General features: G+C 38.5%; 1 protein-coding gene and 1 long non-coding RNA gene across 2 annotated transcripts in view; one reads left to right on the top strand and one right to left on the bottom strand.

Moving 5' to 3' along the window:
* Positions 1-16,431, top strand: part of KCTD1 (potassium channel tetramerization domain containing 1) — a 276,101-nt gene that overhangs the window by 8,927 nt on the left and 250,743 nt on the right. The gene's annotated exons all lie outside the window — the stretch shown is intronic.
* Positions 1-16,431, bottom strand: part of LOC138170475 (uncharacterized) — an 18,593-nt gene that overhangs the window by 565 nt on the left and 1,597 nt on the right. The window contains exon 2 of the long non-coding RNA XR_011170634.1: positions 1-50. This exon is cut by the window's left edge and continues 565 nt beyond it. This is a non-coding gene — a long non-coding RNA (uncharacterized lncRNA). The remainder of the gene's footprint in view (positions 51-16,431) is intronic.

The raw sequence follows: 16,431 nt of genomic DNA, 5'->3' as shown, positions 1-16,431 counted from the left end.
CCCAAATGATCTCCAAGCTTATGGTTCAGAAGGCTTCAAAATACTGAGACCTAGTAGAGAAAAGCAAAATCATGTGAGTTCAGAAAGATATTCACCTCCTCCTTGTTGCCCTGTGTGCTAAGGTTTAGGAGTAAATCATTTAAATTCCCTGGACCTCAGTTTCCTCATCTGTTATATGGGTAGACCAATACTCCTAAGTGCCTCTTTAAAAAGATAAAAGAGTCAGAGCTGGAAGGGATGTTAGAGATCATCTAATACAACCTACTCTTTTTACAGATAGGGAAACTGAGACCTAAATAGTTCAGTGACTTGCCAGAAGCCCCATAGGTAGGTTAGCAGCAGAGATAGGATTTAAGCCAAGTCCTTTTACTCCAAATCCAAGACTTCTTCCACTATACCATACTTAAAATACTTCATAGACTTATACATGGGAATGCTGTGTGGCACAGTGGATAGAGTGCCAGGCCCAGAGTGAGGGAGACTCCTCTTCCAGAGTTCAAATTCAGCCTCAGAAATTTAATATCCGTGTGACCCTGGGCAAGTCACTTAACCCTGTTTGCCCCAGTTTCCTCATCTGTAAAATTAACGGGAGAAGGAAATGCAAAACCATCCCCATCTCTCTGCGAAGAAAACCCCAGACAGGTTCACAAAGACTTGGACATGATAGAAAAAGATCTGAACAACAAAAGACTTTTAAATCTTCCATAAATGTTAAGTGTTCTTATTATTCTTGTTCTTAGAAAAAAAATAGTAAAATTTGGCTTTGTTTTTCATTCATTGAAAACTGATTTCCAAAGTTGCTGAAACGTTATGAACTGAAGAAAATGTTAAATATATTATAAACATATATTGGAAAAAGGGATAACCTCCTGAAAATCTGTCCTGCATGCTTACTGCCATTATTGGGCATAAGGTACCTCTGTGAAAAGGTGGATAGGAGTTTGCATCTTTACAACCTGGGTTCAAATCCTGCCTCAGATACATTAACTATGTGACTCCAGGCAAGTCACTTACCATCTCTCAGATTTAGTTTAGTCTTCTATAAAATGAGATTTCATACTTAGTTTCCAGGTTAGTCTAAGTGAGGATCACAAGGTATAATATGTGTAGAGTATATCTCCAAGCTTAAAGTATGTTACTGTTATCATTTCTGTAGCACTTAACTTTCTGGTAATTTATAGATTGTGATCAGAGCAGTAGCATAATGGCTCATAAAGAATCTGCATTTTAAGTCACCAATTATTTTCTTTGTCACAAAGTTCCAAGTCCAGAAGGAAGAATTCTTTATCCAGATTATGCATAGTTTTTTTTTTTTTATTAGGTCGACTGCTTGGGAACATGCAGCATTAGATCTGTGGTAGAGCTGGGAGCACCCCAGGACTTTGATCCATGGCTCCTAAGTGACCTTTCCCCCTTTTCCTTCATGGAAGCCCATCTCGCCCTTTGACAGAAATTATGCTTAGTAGTCTCAGGTTTGCAGGAGCTTTTGATTACTTAGCATGGAGAACAGCCTGTGTGACTCCAAACAAATACTTATTTCTCCCCACAAAGGAAAAGGTTCAGCTGTTCCTATAGGCAACATAGCGGCTTATCCAAATAAGTCTAATATCCATTCTGTCCAGCAGATGGCAGTGGTACCCACTCACAAGCCGGGGCTTGGAATAGCCTCAGGTATTTCTCATAGTCTCAGACAAGTCTCAAGTCATTGTCCCCCACCCGCTGGGGAAGATGCCAGGAGAACTTTCTCATTCTCCCTCCAGTCCTTAGCCCCAGCAACAGAGACCAGCCTGGCACATCCAAAAAGAGCCCAGAGTTAATCACTGACTATCCTGTTGCCCCTGCGACACAGACAATTCCTGCATCCTGTATCCTCCATCCTCTCAGTTTCTGGAATAAGTTGTAATAAGAACAGAGCATCTATTTTGTTCTGGATTTGGACAGGCTGACAGAAGACACTGTTAAACACCCATCATTCCCTAACTGTGCAATTTAGTCCCCTTGGAGATAGCATCTCAGGACCACAGAGTTTCAGTTAGAAGTGAACGTAGATATCATTTAGTGAAACTTGTTCATTTTACAGATGAGGAAACTCATGTTCATAGAAATTAAGGGGCTTGTTCAGAGTCACACAGATTGTAAATGGCAGATATGAGATTAGAACCCAAGGCCTTTGCCAAGTTCATCTCTTCCCACGGTCCTTCAGTGCCTCCTAGGAGAGGAGAGGACCTTGATGTCAATTAGCTGTGTGCCTATGCTATTTGCAATGATGATTCTAATTACTTTATGCAGTTAGGTATTAATATGGACTGAGACTATTTTCTTTTTATCTTTAAAATATGTTTTTGATCTTTTTATTTTATTTCATTTTCATTTCAGAATATATCTTGCCTCTCCTTATTCCTTGCAACAAATATTTTTAAAAGAAGAAAAAAAGCAGTTCAGTAAAATCAACCATCATCTCAACTGTGTCTCACCATATATGCAATATTCCAAGCCCATAGATCCCTACCTCTGCAAAGAAGAGGGGGAGATATATTTTCTCAGCTCTTTTCCAGGGCCAACTTTTCCCTTATAATTACATAGCATTCCATTTAATTTTTTTCCTTCTATTTACATTTTTGTGGTCCTTGTGTATATAATTTTTATTCTGTATATTATACTATAGTTAATTTAATATAAATCTTCCCATGTTTCTCTGGCTTAATTTCTCATAGTATATATTATATACCATTTTATATGGAATATATTCCAGTATATTCATGTGCCACAAGTTGCTTCGGCATTCCCCAATCAATGAGCATGTACTTTGTTTCCAGTTCTTTGCTCCCACAAAAAGTGTTGCCATGAATATTTTAGTGTATGTGTGTGTGTTCTTTGTGTCTTTGACCACCTTGGGGTATATGCCTAACAATGAGCTCTCTGGATGATTTTGGTCACTTTTAAAGCATAATTCCAAATTGCTTTCCATAATCATTGGAGTAATTCGAAACTCTGCCAAAATTGTCTGTCTTTCAGCAGCCCCTGGACTAGATTATTTTCAGAAGCATTTGAAGTCCCAAGTGATCTAATAAACAGTTATTAAGGGCCAAGTATATACCAGGCACTGTCCTAAGCAGTAGGGATACAGTTAATAAAAAGAAAGACAGGGGTGGCCAGGTGGCGCAGTAAGAGCGCCGGCCCTGGCGTTGGGAGACCTGGGATCGGTTCCGGCCTCAGATACTTGGCACCCACACAAAAATAACTGGCAGTGTAACCTTGAGCAAGTTACTTAATCCCACCTGCTTAAAAAAAAGAAAAAGAAAGACAGTCCCTGACCTCAAGGAGTTTACAGTTTAAGTGGGAGGAAAGATAATAAACAAAAAGAGGCACAAAAGGGGAGGAGCTGCGGGGGGTACCTAGCTTGGGAGCTTCTTGTTCCTTGGAGTTGAAACCAAACAGAGAAGGAGGTGCAGAGTGGAGTAAGTTCTTCTCTTGTGAAACCCCTTATTCCTCTCTTGTGAAATAAATTCCACAGAGTATACACACACGCAAAAAAAAAAAAACCTCAAAGGACTTTATTAAACTGTGGGTTCTGTGGGTCAGTGTGTCCCCAAATACTTCTCTTCATCTGAAACCAATCATCTGAGTATCTATTGAGCACTGACTATGTACCCAGAGTTTTGCTAGACCAAGCACTTTGGAGGTTCCAAAAGTAGTACTTCTACCTTGTAGGAATTCACACTTATTCCCTACACGAATATTTCAAGAACCCCTGACTGCCTCCATAAAGTATGGACTAGAATCCACAACCAACCATAAAAATCATAAACCCTCTATGCCTTAGTAGATGATCTTGAGTTGCCATGGTTAAAAAGAAAGAAATTCATCGAGGTGACCAGCCTTCTGAAGATGAGCCTCTTCAAAGTTAAACTAGCCCTGAGCTAACAGGCAGAGAGAGTCTGCTTCTGGACCCTGACTCATTACTTTTCCATTTTTAGTATGACCTCCTAGAGACTGTGCTCTGATAACGAGCCTATGAGAACTCGGAGTTGTTTTGTATATCTTGGTATATTAATGCTTCACTGGACCTAACACAGACAGGTGGGCGTGGGGGTTAGAGAATATAAGATTAAAGCATAATGAAGTGCTAAAGTGGAAGGTTCAGATTTCCAAGTGCTCTGGGAGTGTAGAGATGAGGTGATCAATGTGGATCAAGAGCCTCTGCTGTAATAGTATGGCAGAGAGGAATCAATTTCAAATTCATTGCCATTCTACATTTCCATCAGGTGTCCTTTTATATTGACAGCCTCACAAATAATTTTCAAGAATCATTAGGTCAGTCTGCAAAGATTTGCATTGGTACCACTCATGTTTACCAATGATATTTCCCCCACATGCTAATCTTCCCCTCTTCCTTTTACTCCAGGGGTAGGAAGAACCAGTTGGTATTAACCTTTATTGAGCAAATGGCCCTTCCCACCACGCAGGTGCAATAATCTTGTGCACGTTTACTTTGCTTTTCTATGCCTGTGTCCTGGTGAGTGCTAGTTACACGGTCTCATAGATGTAAGACAGAAAGGTACCTCAGAGATCAGCTAGTCCTGGGGTTCTTAACCTTTTTTGTGTTTCTGACCCCGTTGGCAGACAGGTAAAGCCTGGGGGCCCCTTCTCAGAATAATGTTTTAAAATGCATAAAATAAAATATGTAGGCTTACAAAGTTAATCAATTCTATTGAAATACTACTTTCAAAATTATTCTTTTTTAGAAACAAGTTCTCAAATCCCAGTTTAATCACCCTCTAGTCTAGGCCACTATCTTCATTTTGCAGATGAGAAAAACTAACATGCCCATGATGAGACTTGCCCACCAACACACAGAGAGTAAATGGCAAAGACAGAATTTGAATTCAAATCTAGTAATTTTTTTTAAAACTATACTTAAAGTTATAAAGCAAGGAAAATTTATCTCTGGTTTCCCACTTGTTTCAGCATTTATACCCCTTTGGGGGACTCTTGATTAGAAATATTAGGTCAAATGTGAATATGTACTTTGGCATTTGCTGTGTAGGTTAGGGATCCTTGTCCCCACTTTCCATAATGTACCCTAAGTAGAACTGGTAGTTTACTGATGATGTAAGAGCTAGGAAGCCTTTTAGGACCTGGATGAAACTGAAAGGGGTAATAATCAATTTGGAGAACAAAATGAAGTCCAGTCTAGAATAGCTAAGTATATCTTTCTTGAACAATTAAGATTGCTATGTATCCAAGGCCCAAATAAATCTGAAAAAAAACTAATGAAAGTTAATGGAATTTAAATCATAAAACTAAACCAACAAGATTTGAAGTATAGGTAATTTTATTTTACTGTAAAAGTCAAGGAAACAGGGGCAGCTAGGTTGCACAGCAAATAGAGCACCAGCCCTGGAGTCAGGAGGACCTGAGTTCAAATCCGGCCTGAGACACTTAACACTCACTAGCCATGTGACCTTGGGCAAGTCACTTAACCCCAACTGCCCTGCCTTCCCCCCTCAAAAAAGCAAAAAAAAAAAGTCAAGAAACAAACAGAAGTTAGTCTACCTCCATATCCAGTTCATATTTTGAAGAACTAAAGTCTTGTAGAGAGCAGCCCTATCCCAATCAAATAAAAAAATAATAATAATATTATAATACATAATAATATAATAGCAATTTATTGCCAATAATAATAATATATTCTGCAATTTGGACTCAAGACTGCCAGAAACTGTTTTATTTTAATGTATCATTAATCTATATCCAAGTGATTCTAAGTTGGAGGGAGTTGTTCAAACTGGTAGAACTCCACAGTCCTCTGACATGACTCTCTGCTCCAAGACAATTTGAGGTTATATTTATAGGAACTTGAACAAAGAAAAGAACATAATATGTAATAATACAGATGGAGTTAACATTCCAGGATTATTCTGTTTCTTCCTGTACTACTGCCCTCCAGGAATGAAAAGAGTTCCTTTAGGTGACCAATATCTTAACCTTGAATTTCAATAGAAAAGATGCTATTTTTAGGTGGGTCGGCATGCCAATCACTTCTGGGTTTGGGGAGACAATGATTGCATCTGGAGAAGAGTTCAATTTAGTGATTATGCTTACCCCATTTCAAAAGGAGGCTTTAGATTTGGTTTTTCCCATTTTCCTAAAGAAGAAAAAGAAAAGGCTGGAAAGGACTTTAAACTGGAGGAATATTATTTCTTTATATTTCTAGAGAAAATTAAAAGTTTTTTTTTAATTTTACACATGAATCCACAATTCCCTCCTTTTTGCTTCTACACAATCTGAAGCATATTCAATATTTTTTTCAATCCATATCCCCTATGTATGCATTCTAGACTCTCACTTTTGTAGCAGCAGGACACATTACTTTAGTTGTTTCAAAGACTGTAATTCTGTTTGCTTTTCTGAAGGCAGAGAAACACTAAGTTAATCAAGACTATTCCTGATGCTATGATACAATACCAAGTGGCATGATCGGGTCAGGGCACTGCCTTGAATTGAGGTACAAAAAGCAGTGCCGTAGATACACAAGAGCTAGGTTTCCAGTGTACTTGAGTATCTAGCCAGGTGCTAGCCTTTTGATTCTCTAAACAGTAGCCAAACAGCTCTGCAGATCAATAGTGCTGATGGGCATCAAGTTCAATTTAAAGGTGACTTGAGTTCTAGTCTGCAGGTCAGCTGGTCAGTAGATAATCAGTCAATAAGCATTATTAAGGGCCTGCTTTGTGCCAGACACTGTGCTAAGTACTGGGGATACTAAAAGAGGAAGAAGAAAGTCCCTGCCTTCAAGGAACTTGCAATCTAAATGATGATAGGAATCCATAGTATGATCCATAAGTGAATTCTTCCAAGATAGATACATTCTCATCTACGGGGTGTACTCACTATTAGTGGGCGTTGAGATTCTATGTATCAGGCTGGACTACCTATGCAAACTTCCCAGTGTCCCTGAGCCAGGGCCCAGACATATCTTCATAGGGCCATAGCTGTGGAACATGTACTATGAATGGCTACATTCCCAACCTGAGAATCTGTAGGCATAATTCCATGGCTATCGGTCAGAAGAGATTCTTGATTCCATGAATGTCTATCCCACATTGATGGGTGAGGTCACCATAACTGACCCATGGCCAATCATTACAGAAATTCTGGACCTCAGAGCATTGATCTGCCTCATTGAAGCATCTCAACTCATTAGACAGTCTTACTGATTAGTGAGGAGAGATGAGTTCTCATGTGGTTGTCTAGTGCAGAAATGCTGTGGAACACTTCTCATATCACCTACACCTTATTTGATAGGCTCCTGTAAAAAGTATCTTTTCCAGTTGAACCAACTGGTGACCTCTTTCTAGGTCTTCATGTAGATTCCAGATGGAAACTGCATTGTTGGTTTTATCCCACATCATCCATTTGAAATTGGCTTACCTTTCCAAGGCAGTAAGGACACTCAGCTGCTAGTCAGACCTAGTCAAGTTGTGTCCATAGGATAGCAATAGTCTTATAGCAATAAGTATAATGGGAAGGATCTGGTTGTCACAGGGTCATTTTAAAATCTCTAGTATAGAATTTAACCATCTACTTTCTTTCCCAGCTTCCAATCCTGTAATAAGATGGTGTTGTCATTACATTCTTCATCACCAGAATGAAGAATCTTGGTTAAATTACATTACCTTACAAAATGTACTGACATTATAAAGAAAAATATGGTCACTAAGGGTAACAATTTGTATATAAAAACGTTACAGAAATTCCTTATCCTGCTCTGCATACTTAACCGGTACCTTCTTTCCCCCCTTCTTTATATGTAATGTTTTTTCCAGTTTCATGTTGAAACAAATTTTTAACTTTTTTTAAAGTTTTGAGTTCTAAATTCTATCCCTCACTTCTTCCCTCTTCTATCCCTGAGACTATAAGCAATTTGATCTAGGTTATACATGTGCAAACGTGTAAAACATTTCCATATTAGTCATTTTGTACAAGAAGATTTGAATAAAAGAAAAAGAACAAAAGAAAGTGAAAAATAGCATGCTTCAGTCTATATTCAAACAATATCAGTTCTTTCTCTGAGGCAGATAGTAAACTTCATCATGAGTCTTTTGGGATTGTCTTGGATCACTATATTGCTGAGACTAGCTAAGTCATTCACAATTCTCCATCACACAATACTGTTGTTATTGTGAACAATCATTTTGCTGGTTCTGCTCACTTCACTTTACACCAGTTCATGCAAGTCTTTCCAGGTTTTTTCTGAAGTCATCCTGCTTGTCATTTTTAAAAATTTATTTATTTTTTTTTTGTTTTCAACATTCACTTTCATAAATTTTAAATTTTCTTCCTTCTCCCCTCCCCCTTCCCCACTGCTTGTCATTTCTGATAGAACAATAATATTCCATCACAATCATATACCACAGCATGCTTAGTTATTCCCCAATTGATAGACATCCCTTCAATTTCCAATTCCCGGCCACCCTAAAAAGAACTGCTAAAAATATTTTTGTACAAAGAGGTCCTTTTCCCTTTAAAAAAAAAGTCTTTGGGATATAGAACTAGCAGTGGTATTGCTGGATCAAAGGGTATGCACAGTTTGACAGCCCTTTGGGCAACAGATACCTTCTTAAAGAATATATTTCTGGCCACTGGGGTAGGAAGTATCGGTTGAAGGTACATAATAGTAATTGCAGCTGATTGTTCCACATAATGCATCTCACATTCCCAATTAAACCCTTCATAATTCTTTCCAGAAAGGCATTCATCAAGAATTAATATACAGTCTTTTTGCTCTGGAGCGGTGCATCTTCTCTGGACAGGGGACAGATTACTAATTCAGTCACCCTGGATTTTAAGTAAAGGTTCATTTAGAGTGGAATTCATGGACTCAATATTGAAGACTGACTTTCACAAGTTTAGTATTACCAGTAATCTGGTTACAAGTCTGTTGGAGTCCATTTTAACAGGAAGGTAAATGTTAAATCATCTTTTTTTTTTTTGGAGGGCAACTGGGGTTAAGTAACTTGCCCAAGGTTACAAGGCTAGTTTTTTTTTGTGTGTGTGGGTGTTAAGTGTCTGAGGCCAGAACCGAGCTCTGGTCCTCCTGACACCGGGGCCGGCATTTTACTCACTGCGCCACCTAGCTGCCTGCTAAGTCATCTTAAAAAACATATATAACACAATAACACAAACACATTCATCATTATAGCATTTAGTCATTTAGGTAGAATTAACTTTATGAGAACAGAAGAAAAAGACCCTTCATGAACAATATTCTCTTTGTTTTAATTTGTTAAGTCATTTCAATCGTGTCTGACTTTCTTGGCAGACACTGGATTGGTTTATCATTTCCTTCAGCTCATTTTACAGGTGAGGAAACTGAGAGGCAAACAGGGTTAAGTGACTTGCCCAGGGTCACACAACTAGGAAATGTCTGAGGCCAGATTTGAACTTGGGGAAATGAGTCTTTCTGACTCCAGGCTCTATCCACTGTGCCACCCAGCTGCATTATATGGCACTTAGAGTATGCAGAACATCTGATCCTCGCATCTTCCCTGTGAAGGGGGTACCATTATCATCTACATTTCACAGAGAAGGAAACTGAGTCTAATAGCAATTGAGTAACTTGACTGCAGTGACACAGTAAGTAATAAGATTTGAATTCACATCTCATCAGCTTCAAGTTGAGCCCTCTACACTAGAACAATTGACTGCCTCTTTGTTTCTCAATGCTTTGTACTTGGTACATAAAGTCCATATTGTTAGACTAATAAAGTCAAATTTTCAACAACAGATTTGTTTTTTACTCCAGCAACAGCACCAACTCCCTTCTTTACTCAAGTACATTATGGCGGCCACTACCTTAAGCAAAAATGACCTAGTTGGTCTGAAGCTGGGGAAGAAGATAAAGTCATAATTGTTCTGCCTGAGGGGTGAAAAAAAGTTATACATTTTAGCTTTGGAGTCAGCCTACAGTTCCTTTTTCTAAATTGCTTAGCCATTCCCAAGATGACCTTGAATTGTATTTCTGAAAACTATCTCTGCATAGGCTTCCTACATTCCACAAAACAAAGATGCCAAAGTTTGTTCATGACTAAATGGCCCATTTGACTTTTTTTTTTTTAACCCTCCATAACCCACTCTTGCAAACTGGTTGGCTTTCATTCAGGGAAGGGACATCAAGGTATTTTCAGTTTAGGAATATTGTCTTATGTCACCAAGACAGACAATTTCCTGGCACTTATGTCTATACCCAATCACAGATACTTGTTAATATAAGTATTTCCAACTCTGCAGTACTGTTGACCAAAAGCAAAATGACTTTTTGACAAAACAGAGTATATACTACTTGAATACTTTAAAAGAGTCATTAACTGGAGGAAGACTGTCTTTGCAGCAAAAATCTCTAATTAGCAGTAGTCCTGATTTATAAGTCATCATAGCACCTGGTCAGGGAGGATGTAGGCCTTTCTTGTGTATTGTCTCCCTGATTTGAATGTAAGCTCTTTGAGAGAAGAGAATCTTGTTAAGTGAGAACTTACTTTTCTTCTTGTTTTACCAGTAATTAGGACAGTGCATTGCATTGTAAATGCTTAATAAATGCTTCATTCATTCATTCCTGATACTACAAATAAATCATATCATTCCAAAATCAGCAGCATTTCTATAAAATAAATCCCTAAAATGACAAAAAATTACAGACTTCATACCAACATAAAACAATTTCATAGGCTTAAATATAAATGCAAAATTTATTGCCAGTCATATTATTCATTTCTAAATTACCTGTATGGAAAAACTACATCTGTAAGGTTTTGCATTCCATTCTTGGGATATATGAGTTGTTCAATATTAGTACCTTTGTGTAAGGGCTTGCCAAACCCTTTTCAGGGCTGTTCATCCATTTTTGGTGGCTATCTGGCATTTGCCTCTCACCTGTGGCTCCAAGAAGCTGTAACGTATACAGCAGCCACACCCCATAAACCTTCTTTAGATGGGCTAAAACAGGTTGAGGATAACTGAGGGATCTCAGATCCTTCAGTGATGTAAGGGGGTGTTTAATCCAATCATGTGAAGGCTTCCGTCAGCGGAATGGGTGTATGAGAATGATTTGTTCCCACTGCCACAGAGGCAGCTGAAGCAGGTACTGTGGTGCGCTTAGGCCTTGGTCAGACATGCAAGACACGAAGCGCATCCAATGCATGCCAGGTTAGGTATTGATTTTTGTCTTGTCACTGTACTTTGATGACTCTGGAAGAGAAATTGAGGCTGATGACTGTGCGACTCTGCCTTCAATCCAATTCACACAGGAGTCAAGATACCACTTGGTGATGTCCTTGGTCCTCTTTGAAAATGAAGGATAAACAACAAATTATGTTCAAAAACTAGGACAGAATAGTTCTCACTTGTACTCAGAGCTACAAAGGTGTGGCAACCCCTGAGTTACCATGGACAGCACAGACCAACCATGTTATGAAAAATAATGCCCCCCCCCAATCAATTTATCAAACCCAACATAAATCCAGATTTTAAGTTGCTAAATTTTAACCCTTGCTACATAACTCCAGCCACTTTCCCCAGACCCAAAAGGACACCAGAAATGACTGTGAAATTAAGCTTGGAAATCATTAGCAAAGACTAACTACAACTCCAAAAGTGGATTTTCACAGCTTTACAGGCATGGCAGTTTCACTATTCTTGTATCTAAAGTCTAAAAAAAGCCCTTCCATTGACATTTTGCAAAGTCCTGGACTTTTTTTTCCTTCCTAAATTAGCCCTTGATGGAAATTCTGATAGCTGGGAAAATGAGGATTTTGAATGATGATGGTGGTGACGATAATTATAATAGTAAGAACTAGCCTTTATATAGCAATTACTATGTGCCAGGCACTGTGCAACATGGTTCACAAATATTATCTCATTTGAGTCTCATAACAACCTTGGGAGGTAGGTGTTATTCTTATTTCCATCTTCCAGTTGAGGAAACTGAGGCAAATAGAGGCTAAGTGATTTGCCTAAGATCACACAACTAGTTAAGTTTCTAAAGTAAAATTTAAACTCAGGTCTTCCAGGCTCCAGGACCCAAGCTCTCTATCCATTGTACCACCAAGTTGCTTTGTATGGTCCTGTTTAAGTGAAAAATCACTTGTTCTGTTTCCCTGCTGTTGGGGATTCAGATATTAAGATATGGCGGGAGGATGTCTAGTTGAATTAATACCACTGTTTGTAGAGTTGCATTCTCTGAACTTTTTACTTTGGGGGAAGAGGAGAGGATAAGAGAAGGCAATTAGGGTTGAGTGATTTGCCCAGGGTCACACAGCTAGTAAGTGTCTGAGATTATATTTGAACTCAGGCCCTCCTGACTCCAGGGCCAGTGCTCTTATCCACTATACCACTTAGGTACCCCATTTTTTTGCCTTTAAAAGTACCTTATACACTTCTCATTGTCTTTTTAATTGAATTTCAAGTCTACATTGTGTCAGTGTAAATGACATTTAATTCCTTTTTTAATTCTCTTCTTTTTTTAACTAAATGATTAACCCAGACTGAGCCTTAAAAATCATAGAACTTAATTTCTTTTTTTTAAAATCATTGACTCATTTGGTATTTCACTTTATTTATAATACCATTCATTTCTTAACTTCATACATCTTTGGTTTTAAACCATTTTTTCAAGATGTTTTGAGATATATATTTTTTTACTCCATTAAATCTTTTGCAAATTAGCATAATTTTTATGCATCTCAAATTTATTGCAAATTTAGCCTTTCGGTGATGAGAGCTAAAACTTCCAAGTTTACAGTTTCTCATTTTGACATGTAAAACACTTCCAATTTCATTTTTTACTAAAAAAGAAAGAAAAAAAAAGCAATAACTTGCAAATGCATGCCATATTCTATTTCTTTTTAAGGTACTTGGTTCTATTTTACCTAGGCAAACAAATTCTTCCAAGACATTTAAAATTTCTTTGTGGTCAGGCAAACCAAACTCCAAAAATGAAAATTTGCCTTTTTTGCAAATCTGTCTCTTGATTTAAAGCAAGTCTTTTTTTTCACGAGCTAAATCTTAGCTTCACACTTAAAAATTGTTGGTTTTTTCCCCCTGCTTTTGAAGTCATTGGAAAGAAAACTTTTAAATTGGCTTTAATTCTGTTTATGGACTGTGCAACTTTTTTCTGAACAGATATCACCATAAGGACAAACATTTCTATTCCTAGCAACATTCATTCATTCACACAACCAAAAATTCATAGAGTGCACTTAAATTGAACAAGGATCATTTTTTTTTAAGCAATCGGGGTTAAGTAACTTGCTCAAGGTTACATGGCCAGTTATTTCTGGGTGTGGTGCTGAGTATCTGAGCCTGGGATTCGATCTCCATCCCAACACTGGAGCCAGCGATTTTACTCGCTGAGCCACCTGGCCACCCCATAAGGATCATTTTTTAAAAATTTAGCCAACTCCTTTTTCGTTTCTTTTTTTTTAATTCAATTTTTAATTTATTAATTTGTTTGTTTCCTTTTAATTTACAGGATTCAATTCCACAATTCCTTGAATTTCACATTTTGTCCCCCTCTTTCCCCTCCCCCCATGGTGTCTTATAATCAAGTATAGGATCTGTAAATACTTTCACATTATACAATGGTCAGGTTATAAGGATGGATTGTACCAGCTGGAATGAAAAATGGTAAAGAGGACATAAAATCACATAAGAGAATGAAAAAGATCAGGTATTTTGCTTCCACCTGGATATAAATTTAGTTCTTTCTAGTCCTTTCTCTGGATGCACGTTTTTCTCTCCATCATGCGTCTTTTGGGATTGACTTATATCCCTGCATTGTTGAGAAGAGTCCAGTCTATCCAAGTTGGTCATCACAGATACGTTGTGTCTGTAATTGTGTACAAATTCCTCCTGGTTCTACTCTTCTCACTCAGCATCAGTTCTTTTAAGCCTCTCCAGGTAAATATGAAGACCGCCTGCTCCCCGTTTCTTATAGCGCAATAATATTCCATAACATGCATATACCACAACTTGTTCAGCCATTCCCCAATTGATGGACACCCCCTTAATTTCCAATTCTTTGCCACAACAAAAAGAGCTGCTATAAACATTTTTGTACATATGGGTCTTTCTCCCATTTCTATGATCTCTTTGGGATATAACCCTAGGAGTGGTATTGCTGGATCAAAGGGTATGAAAGTATTTATAGCCCTTTGGGCATAGTTCCAGATTGCTTTCCAGAAAGGCTGGATCAGTTCACAACTCCACCAACAATGCATTAGTGTTCCAGTTTGCCCACATCCCTTCCAGCATTTGTCATTTTCCTGTTTTGTCATCTTAGCCAATCTAACTGGTGAGATGTGGTAGCCAAATCCTTTTTCCAAGAATATAAATGCTTTATTTTTCTAGCAGGTAAGACAGAAATGCTGGCCCCCAAGAATAAAGACATTTTAAAATGCTCTGTTCTCTAATCTGAGATTCTTCCAACTCTCCCAAGTTGGACTCTCATTACTGACCTTATCTGAAGAATAGAAGATCTGTCCTCAAAGTCCCCTGACCAACAGAAGCCTATGTCCAGCTCTATCTCCTCAGCAGGAAGCCTGGGCTTGTTTTTATTTTTGTTTTTCTGGGAACAGAGACATCTCGGATCTGCCACTATCAAAAAGGAGGGTCTGTTGACCAGTTTTGTCAAGTACATTAAAATGGTTCCTTTTAGGGACTGAAGCTGAGTGATAAATTCTATCCCACTTATTCCAGCTTATAAAACATTCGTGTACTTAAAAGTACTTTAAAATGACCAGAGGATCTCTGGAGGTTAAGCACCTGGGCTGGAAGAAGAGGAGGGATCCTTGTGATCTCATGGTCACACACCCTTTTTACTGCGGAGGATCTACTGATTTTAAGTAGCAGTCACTCCTTTAGTTTTTTTTTTTTATCTTGGCTGTTGGTGGTGGTGATGGTGGTCATTTGTTCCAAAGATCAGTGATATCACAATATTGAAGTCAAGGTACAATTGTGTTCTGTGGCTGATCAGTCCAGAACGAGTTTGGAAGGCTTTACCTCAGGCACAAGTGTCTCTAAAGAGTGAACAGAGTGACAGACACTAAAGCAAACCACAAAGACAGTGAAAATGCCAAACATCCCTTTTAGCCAGTTGGGACCTGGCTCTGGACAGAGCCAGGGATTCATGGAGTTCCCAGAGCTGTCTAGGAACTGGCCCTTTGAAGGAATGAGTGTTGGTAGTAGGGATTAGACTCCTGCTCACACACAAAGAAGGGCCACTAGTTTCAGGCAACCTGCTGCCCAACCTAGGAAGAAAGTGAGAAAAGTTTGCCTGTCACCAGGCTCACGATCTTCCTCAGTATCAGAGACTGGCAGAATCAGAAGTGGTCGAGGACTATCTGAAGCTTACTTAGTCCCAGAGCAGTATGTGATGTAAAGCTGCTAAAAGAAGGGCTAATGCTGGCATAATGTAAGAGGGAAATAAGTATTTATTAAATGCTTACTATGTGCCAGGCACTGTGCAAAGTGGTTTACAAATATTAGCTCACTTGATTCTCACAATAGCCTTGGGAGGTAGGTGCTATTATTACTCCATTTTACAGCTAAAGAAACTGAGGCAGACAAGTCATTTGCCCCAGGTCACACAGCCAGTACCTTGAGGCTGGATCTGAACCTAGGTCTTCCTGATTGCAGATCCAATACTCTCTCCACTGCAGCCAAATAATGATGGTGATGGTGATGGTAATGATAGCAGCTAATGTTTATACTTTGTAAGTACCTTTACAACTATCATCTCATTTGATCCTCGAAACAACCCCGGGAGGTAGGTACTATTATCCCCATTTTAGAGATGAAGAAACTGAGGCAAACAGGTTGAGAGACTTACCCAAGGTCACACAGCTAGTTAATATATGAGACTAGATTTAAACTCACTGGCTAGGCCATATGACAAGGTTTATCATATACTATAGAACTATTAAACATGGGCAGCAACACTCATGAGTATAATGAGAATCAGATTGAAATATAATTAGGAAATGTTTAACAAAATAAAAATACAATAGAGCATTGGTAATGTTAATAGGCAGTTTTCTAAGTCATTGTGCAACCAGCATGGATCCTTGTGCCTAGTTTAGCAGTCTCTATCTCTACCTGAGTTTGTCATCACTGGTATATGACATATAACGCAAGATAGGATGACCACCAACATGGACAGACATGCACAAATACTTCTTACTGCCTCTGACAGACTTGAACTTTGAAATAGTCTGATACCATGAGCCAAATCATAAGATAGCAAGACTGGGTCAGCTCTCTCCCCCCCACCCAAAATCTCCTATACAGGTTTAAAAGCTCTCTGCCTTCTATTTAATTTGCCCATGGAAGCCTGTCTTTCTTTCGTTCTTTCTTTCTTTCTTTCTTTCTTTCTTTCTT

The sequence above is a fragment of the Petaurus breviceps genome, unplaced genomic scaffold (assembly GCF_028583685.1).
Source record: "Petaurus breviceps papuanus isolate PSGF00001 unplaced genomic scaffold, PetGlider_PUasm1.0 38, whole genome shotgun sequence".
Classification (NCBI taxonomy): domain Eukaryota; kingdom Metazoa; phylum Chordata; class Mammalia; order Diprotodontia; family Petauridae; genus Petaurus; species Petaurus breviceps.
Note: the sequence above shows the minus strand (reverse complement) of the source record. Positions and strands in the feature narration are given on the sequence as shown.